This window comes from Protopterus annectens, chromosome 10.part0, assembly GCF_019279795.1.
Source record: "Protopterus annectens isolate FY-2018-M chromosome 10.part0, PAN1.0, whole genome shotgun sequence".
Lineage (NCBI taxonomy): Eukaryota > Metazoa > Chordata > Ceratodontiformes > Protopteridae > Protopterus > Protopterus annectens.
Window position 1 is genome coordinate 11,357,716 of NC_056744.1, and position 8,564 is coordinate 11,366,279.

Below are 8,564 nucleotides of genomic sequence, written 5' to 3' on the forward strand. Positions count from 1 at the left end.
TAGCATGTACTTCATCAAATTTTTTTTTTTCTGCAGGATTCACTGTCAGAGATGCTAGATATGCAGATTGGTGTGATGAGAGAGATGATTTTTCTGAGCTATGATATAGAATCAGAATTGCCTAAACATGATATTGCCTTTCTGTGTCTATGCTGGCTGCCAAAAAAATCAATTACTAGAAAATGGAAATCAAAATCTAAAGCAACTATACTAGAGATAGCGAATATAGGAACAGAGATAAAACAACTGGAATTGAGATCTTTAGAAAAGGGTAGGAGCAAATTACATAAAACAATAGAAATAGTGGGAGCATACACACAGAGGAGGAATGAGGTTTAAAAGAAAGCAGGACTTAAATGAGCTATGTAATGTTTGACTTAAAATGATTGGGTAATTATAAGTGATGTATAATGTTGCAACTGGGAGTATGTCAGTACGTCTTTGATGTAAAATGCTTGCAACTAGGATTGTGGTGGCGTGGATTGTTTCCATTTATATAAATGTATGATTGCCTATGTTGTGATTGTTTAATGAAGATGTTTCTTTTTTTTTTAAAAAAAGGGCAGGAATTGAATGTTTTATCTAATGTTGCTTAGGTTATATGATATATAGCAATATATGTGAAGTATAATGTTCATAAACATGAACTTATTAATGCTGTTTGATTGCTTTATATACATGTAAATTTGCCTATGTTACAAGTGATAATTTAATAAAGGTGTTTAAAAATGATTTTATTCCTCCAGGGAAAATATTTTGAAGATAGCTAAATACAGCAGTTTGAATCTCACATCTGCTTCTCAACATTCCCTGAATAATGGGATTGTTAATCCTATTCTGCCTAGTGTACAATGAGTAGTCATTCTCCAAAAACACTTTGCTGTCTCCCTCTTTTAGTATTTTGTCCTTCTAACACAGATCTATCAGAATAAACTCCTTCTGCTAGTAAGATTGCATCTTTACTATTAAAGGTCTAGGTTGTTTTTTCATAGCCAGATTTGGAGCATACACAGGATGTGCCCTTTCAATTAACAATTAATTTTGTGGAATACTATTCCAGTTGCTTATTTGTGTTTTCATAAAATTAATAGAGTCTGTTCCTTCCAGCTTCTCGGGTAGAGCAGAAAATCTCAGGTTTTCCGTATGTGCTCTATCCTCTAATTCTATTATTTTTTGAAACATCTCTTCTTGTGATGTCTCATATTCAGCCAGCCTTTTCTTCATTTTGACCTCCGAGGTTTGCAGTTTTATCACCTTATTTGAATATTTGTTTAAGGCTTCTTCTGTGTTTTCCAGTCTTTAATTATTTGAGTTGATATGCTCCATCAGTGTTTCATTTATTTTAGTCAGGTCTGTGTGTAGTTGCCTTATACTTCCCTCTAGGTTACTGGAAGTCATGTCTGGAGCTTGTACTGCTTTTTGCTGAACAGCTACAGTACTTTTCTCAGCCAGTGTTCTTGTCAACTTTTGTAGCTGATTTTCCTTTGGGTCCTCTGTATTTCTATTTTCCTGGCATCCAGGCAGTGCACTTACTAGCCTGTTACTGAAATTTATCCAGAAATCTAGGTTCACTGGCTTTCTCTGCTAAGTTTCTGTTTTCACACTGGGAGATCTAGAATTAAGCTGTTACTCAATGAGCAGCCATCTTGGAAGCTCGTCACAAAAGAGATATTGAAAAAAAATGGATAGTTATGGACTGGACATAAACCTTTGTTGAGGTCATTAGGTGCGTTACATTAAAATTCCTTGTACGATATATATACAGTGGTATGTTTTTCTTGTTTTGAGCTTTTATCAGCACTCAGTTTCATTGCAAGCATGTTGGTAGCTGAGGAAATGCAGAAGTAGTACCCTTGTGTTCTCCCACCTAGATGACTAGTTGCTGGTAGCCCTATCTAAAGCTTCCTTCAAAGTTCCCTGTATTAGGCACTTCAGAGGCTGCAGTCCTTGGAAGTGACCATCATTTGAGAGAATACTCTCTGATTACTGCTTAGAGACTTGCTTTCAAAGATGAACCCTCTCCACTACTGGTTGTGTTGTTTGTGCTTCTGGAAAGACTATAATAGGTTATGGCTTTTGCAGCCTGGTTAGTGTCATAGCGCTGAGTCCAAGCACAGGCTCTACTTTATTTTTAGAGCTTGATGGTCACTAGGATGTTGCTAGTGCAAATGACTAGGATGTATCAGTGGCTTCTGCACCACCAAGTCCTCATGGATCTTCCTACAGTGTCAGGCCTTTGTTGCCAGGTTCTGGAATAGTGGACAGTCCCCTTCAAACTAAACTTCTGTCGAATTTTCTCTTTCTACAGCCAAACAACCTCACAGTTTCTGACAGATGCTTCACCTAATGAATGAGGACTCCATCTTGTCTCCCCTTGTTGGGCAAAGTTTGTGGCTTTCATGTAGAGAGGGGATCTACTTCAGTGAGTTGGAGGTTTCAGCTGCCTTAAGTTTCTTTCAAGGGCTTTACTGTTATGGATAGAAATTAAGCCATCATGTGGCATCTAAATAAGCAATGGGCCACAAGGATTTACTCTGTTTACTAAGAAGGTGGCAATCATCTGGCAATGAGCAGTAGAAAAGGGCATCATCTTCTCAACAGCTCACATTTTTGGGGAATTGAATGAGTTGGCAGATTCTTTTGAGTTGCTCTCCCAGTTTTCTTCTGATGCTATGAATTCAAAAGCTGCATCTGATCAGTCTCTTCCAGATGTGCGGCATTCCACAGAATGACCAGGTTGCCACCTGGAACAGTATGTTCATTCCCTTCTTTTCTAGGATTTAGCAGGTCAAGATGAAGATACCAGTGGAGAGAATCTTTCATATTATGGTAGATTCTTTTTAGTAACTCCTATCATTCCTACTAATTTCAAATCTCTTCAGGTTCAGGGCCCTTCTAACTCTTGATATCTGAGAAGGGTATGTTTTCAGACATTCATATCCAGAGTGATAAGATAAGAATGTCCCAAGTAGTGAAGACTGCCTAATCTTTCCATCATGACCTTATAAATGCAGGATTTGTGGCACACCTGGTCAGGCAATTTCTAAAAGTACTGCATCTCTGTCCTCCTTAAAGGGGCACTTTCCTTTCCTTCCATGACTTATTGGTTTTCAGATTGAATTCAGTGGCTCAGCAACAATGAATTCTGTTCCTTGGATTTTGCCCTTTCTTCTGTCCATCACCTTTGTATGTAGTTTCAGAACAACATGTTTAGAGAATTATACCTGGATTACCCTAAGGATTACATGTCCCTTAGAAGAAAGCAAACATTGTCTCTGAAAGTGCTTTCATAGAAGACCCAGATCTAAACAATAAAATGTGTATTTTTTATGTGCTTTTTGCCCCTGTGACAACAGACCATCAAGTCACCCCCCCCCCACCCCCCACAGTCAGACATTGCCCATTTGCTCACTTACACTGAAGACTTCAACTAGTGTTGAGCCAAGAGCTGTTTGGAGGAGAACAGTATTCAGGCAGTCATGAGGATGGCTTCTCCCTCACTAGCATTTCAACAATGAGGATGTGTATAACTCCACCCCAGTGCAGGAGGACAGGCAATCCACATCACCACAGAGGTGCACACTGATTTGTGTGTGTGCTTCTGTATAGCGTTTTAAAGGCTACCACCAGGCAGTGGCTCAGAGAGCCCAACATCTGATCCTGGCTGCTCATTTCTATTGCCAATACTTTTTCTGAGGGATTGTGGTAGTTTACAAGTTGCTCCCACCCATCTCTACCTCCTAGGATGGCCAGTCTGTGTTACCTTTGCCAGGGCAGGAACTGGGCGATAAAAATTTATTCACCCACTGGATATGCACCATCAACTATTTTGAAAAAATTGCATGATTTAAGTAAGACAGAACTGTTATTCATCCCCTTTGCTTCAGGAAGGAAAGGCCAAGCAGGCACTTTGCAAGTGGATTGTCAACTGCTTTTATTTCTGGATCTCAGACAGCTAATCATTCTCTGCTGAATGCTTCTGTCAGCTTTCACTCCACTAGGAAAGTGGCTGCTTTAACATTACCTCCACTGAAAATGTCTGCACTGTGGTTATTGGTCTTTGATGCATAGTTGTATTAAGTATTACTGGCCACAACAGCAACTCCACAAATCGGGCATCTTCTAGTGCTGTAATACTTCAGGTCTCACTTTTTTGTGCTTTGTCCATAGGCAATTCCCCCATCTCTTTCCATTGTAGTGATTTATGTTTTTAGATTTGGCCCAGAGTCCTTAAACAGAATCCTTGATGTTGGACATACCATTTCAGCTATTTATTTGTCTTTATTTACTGGACAAGTCCAACTGGGTAATACCCATTTTCAGTGGAGGCCCTGGGAGAAAAACTCCATTTGTTTACATTACATTATACTCAGTTCCAGTTAAACACAGAGTAGTTACATTTCTATGTATATTTATGCACATACAATAGTTACATTTATACATTCTAAGATTTTACAGAAGTAGAAGTTACTAAAGAGATAGCCACATGCAACTTAGTGAATTGTACAGACAGCAGTTATGTATAAAAACTGTTTTTCCATTTCAGTGAGAGGGTGAAAGTATTCTGTTTAAGGAGAGTATTTGGAGAGTGTCATACTGTGAGCACAAAGTCTTAACCTGGTGATGAGCATGTGCAGAACCAGGACTCATTAAGATGTTGTTTGTCAGAGAGTTTTATTTGTGTGGGGATACTATTCCACAGTTTAGCAAAGTACTGGGAATAGAATGAGTTTCCTGTAACATTATTGACTTATTGGTGAGTAGCAAGAATTTGTTACTAGAATGGAGGTCCCTTGCTGGACATTACGGCAGTAATAAGTTTTGTAGTGCAGGACATTTTTCTGGATGATGAATGATTTTGTGTGCTGTAGTTATTTGTGAATATGCTAAGTAGTTGAGCAGTTCAAGTCAGTTTAATTGTTTTAAGCAATGACAATGGTAGGTCCTGTGAGGGAAACTGGTGGCAAATTTAGCTAATTTACTGTAGCAGGAGGCAAGTTTCTTTGACTATTGCTTAAATTTGTTAGGACAGGAGCAGTGTATAAGAGAGTTGGCAATAAGAAGGTGGTGGCTAGAGTTTTTCTTGCAGTATCTGTAAGGAATCCATTGATCCTATAAAGGGAGCCTACAAAAAAGCATTTGACAGTATCCCACATTTGTGGATAAGAGTGTTTAAAAATTTATAAGATACACCCTACACTGATAAACTACATCACAGCATTCATGAAACAGTGGCAAACCACTTTGCAGTTAAGCCATGTTAAAGGGCAAATTATTATTCCAGGGATAAAAATCCAAAGGGGGATATTCCAGGGTAACTTTCTATCACCACTGCTCTTTGGCTTGCCCTTAACCTATTAAACTGTCTGCTTAACAGATTAGGTCATGGCTATAATTTGGCTCCCAGAAACCAACAAAGTGTAAAGACTTCTCATCTTCTCTTTGCCAATGATTTAAAACTGTATAGCTCATCAGATGAGGAACTGAAAGCACAACTGCAAATAGTCAAAACTTTTTCAGGTGATATAAGAATGTCATTTGGTCTTGATAAAGGTGCAAAAGCAACCTTTAAAGCAGGAAAGCTGCAGCACCAATAAAATATCAGTTTGGGACAAGAATGTGATATAAAAGAACTTTTGCAAGAGGGAGTGCATAAATATTTTGCAATTGATGAAGGATCAACAATAAAACAGAACAAATGCAAATAAAACTTGGTAAGGAATATTTTAGAATACTTAAATTAATCCTGAAAACAGTGTTGACATCAAGGAATAAAATTAAAGCTATAAACCAATTTGTTCTTCCTGTCCTAACTTACAGTTTTGGAGTGACTGACTGGCCCCGAAAGGTGTTGGATAGATTAGACAGGAAAACAAGAAGGATGCTTCATGCTCATCAAATGATTTATAAAAATCAGTGCATACAAGATTATATATTCCCCATTCCGAAGGAGGTATAGGCCTCCTTGAAACTGATTACATGTATAGACCTGCAATTGCGGGACTGTATATATATATCTGCTGACTTCACAAGACCCAAACTTAGTGAATGTTTTGAAACATGAGGAGAATAAATCTAAGATGACTTCTTAGTGTAGCAGAAGCATATCGGCGTCAAGCAGCAATGGAAATCAAACCACAAGTAGATAAAAATCAGGCAGCAACTGAGTATGCCAAAAAATCAAAAGAAAGAATATAAGGTGAAACATCAGATGGGAAGGCATGAAATGTGGAAAATGCATAAATATATTTTCAAGTATTTAAAACTCTTGGAAGAACCTCATATTGATCAGGACTGAATGCACGAGTGGTTAAGGAGAGGGGAATTCAAACCAAAAGATGAAAGGTTAATATTGAAGGCAAAAGACAGTGGGCTACATACACGCTTGTTTACAAAGTCCTTTGAACGTGGGAGAAACAGGTAAATGTAGGTATTGTAAACAGTTGTGCACCTTGTTGCTGGTTGTGACATACTAATGGCAGAAAGACTGTATACTGAAAGGCATAATAATGTGGCAAGACTGTTGCACTGGGGATTGTGCAAACATTATGGTACTGAAGTAGCTGAAAAACACTGGAAACATGAGCTACACAGCATCATAGAAAATGAAGAAATATACATCATATGGGATCATCCATTACCAACAGTTCAAAAGATAGATGTGAGAAAGCCAGATACAGTGGTCCATGGAAAGAAGACAAAAGTAGCATTGATCATTAAAATTGCTACACCCAGTGACTACAGTGTCTTGTGTACAGAGAGAGACACAGTCATAAAATACCAGGATTTGCAGGCAGAAATGAGAACAATGTGGAAGAAAGATACCCAGACACTTCCAATAGTAGTAAGAGCAATGGGTCTTATAAAAAAGAATCTACAATCGTATTTAGATATGTTACCAATACATATAACTCCATACGAATTGCAGGAGGAATCATTACTGGGTACATTGTGGGTGCGGTGAAGAGCACTTCTGGTTGATATCAAAGATTGAAAGAACACTAATTTCAAGATTTGACTTAGGAATGGGGTCCCTGTCTGCTGTGGTGGTACGGCGGTAGCATTGCTACCTCACAGCAAGTGGTTCTCCCTTTCGATTCTCGGCTTGGCTTGGGAGTGCCTTCTGTGTGGAGTCTGCATGTCCTCCCCGCGGTTGGGTAGCATTCGAAAGACATGCATGCGTAAATGGGCACGCCTTCGTTGAAGGTTGGGCATCAAGCTGGCTCCTTGGCGTTTCGTAAAAATCTGCTGCCAATCATTAGCGGACCGGTGTTCCGCTGTGGCGACCCCTTACTGGGAAAAAGCCGAAAGACAAACAACAACAACTTAGGAATGGGGACCATTCTTGTCATGGTATTAGAAACCAAAAAGAGTTGGAGAAATTAAAAATACAGGAGCCTAGTTTCTGGTGTGTAGATTTAATGTGTGCAGTATATACTGGTCATGTTTGAGATTGTCACCTATTATAACGCCTAGAAGTTTACTGTGAGTTACAGTTTCAGTCACAGTATTATTTGCTGTATTTATGGTAAAAAAAATTGCTTTTGATTTTGGCAGCTTTTTGAGGTAAAAAGCATTAACTTAGTTTTCTTGTGCTTGAGAAGGAGGTTTGTGTCTTTGAGCTAGGTTTATACAGAGATGAAAGAGTTCTGGGTAATGTCTTGGAGCTTATTTATTGTTCAGGCTGCACATATTAATGTTGAGTTGTCTACATATTGAACTAAGCTAGCATTGTTAGTGGAGGTTATTAATAAACATATTAAATAGGAAAAGACCTAGGATAGAGCCCTGAGGGACACCTGTAGCAACTGGCTAAAAGGATGAGTAGGTTTGTTGCCATTTAACGGCTTGTTGCCTTCCAGATAGTTAAAGGAGAATCTGACCCACAGATTCAATAAACATGTTTATGTAATCATGGTTTGGTGTTTCCTACATTTTAACACCACTCTGGGATTATTCACAGGTTTTAAAATATTTTATACATAATTTCTGAGTCTGACCACATGGAGTCTGGCATCTTGAAATAATTCTGATTGTTTAGTCTGCCCCATAGTTCAGTGCTTGTCTGTAAAAAATTATGTCACACAGGCTTATTTTTTCCTAAAGCTCCTGTCACTATATTGATTGTACATCCATACACTGCTGCACTGCTGTCTTTCAGTCAGTTTTAAGTAACATTTCATGCCATTCAAAGGCTACTTAAAACACAAACAGTGCAAATGCCACAGAGCTGACTTTCAAAGTGTTTTTTGCTGCTGTTTCTTTTTAGAATGACTAAACTGCAGTGTTTTGTGAAGCCTGAAATGTACTACTCTGACTCATCTCCCATCCCCCTTCACACCTAACTTCCATAGCTATCAAAGTGCTAAGGGTAATTTGAGCTTATCTGCTGTGACTGACAGCCCACAGCAGGAGACTTGACTCATGTACTGTTTCCCTTGTTCTAGCCTTTATTTTCTGTATGGGTATGGGGAAGGACCAGGGAGCTGTGACATCACAGCATGGGTGGGTTTTTAGGAAGGTCATGGTGATGTCATTTTGGGGAAGGAAGTGGCCAGAAAACT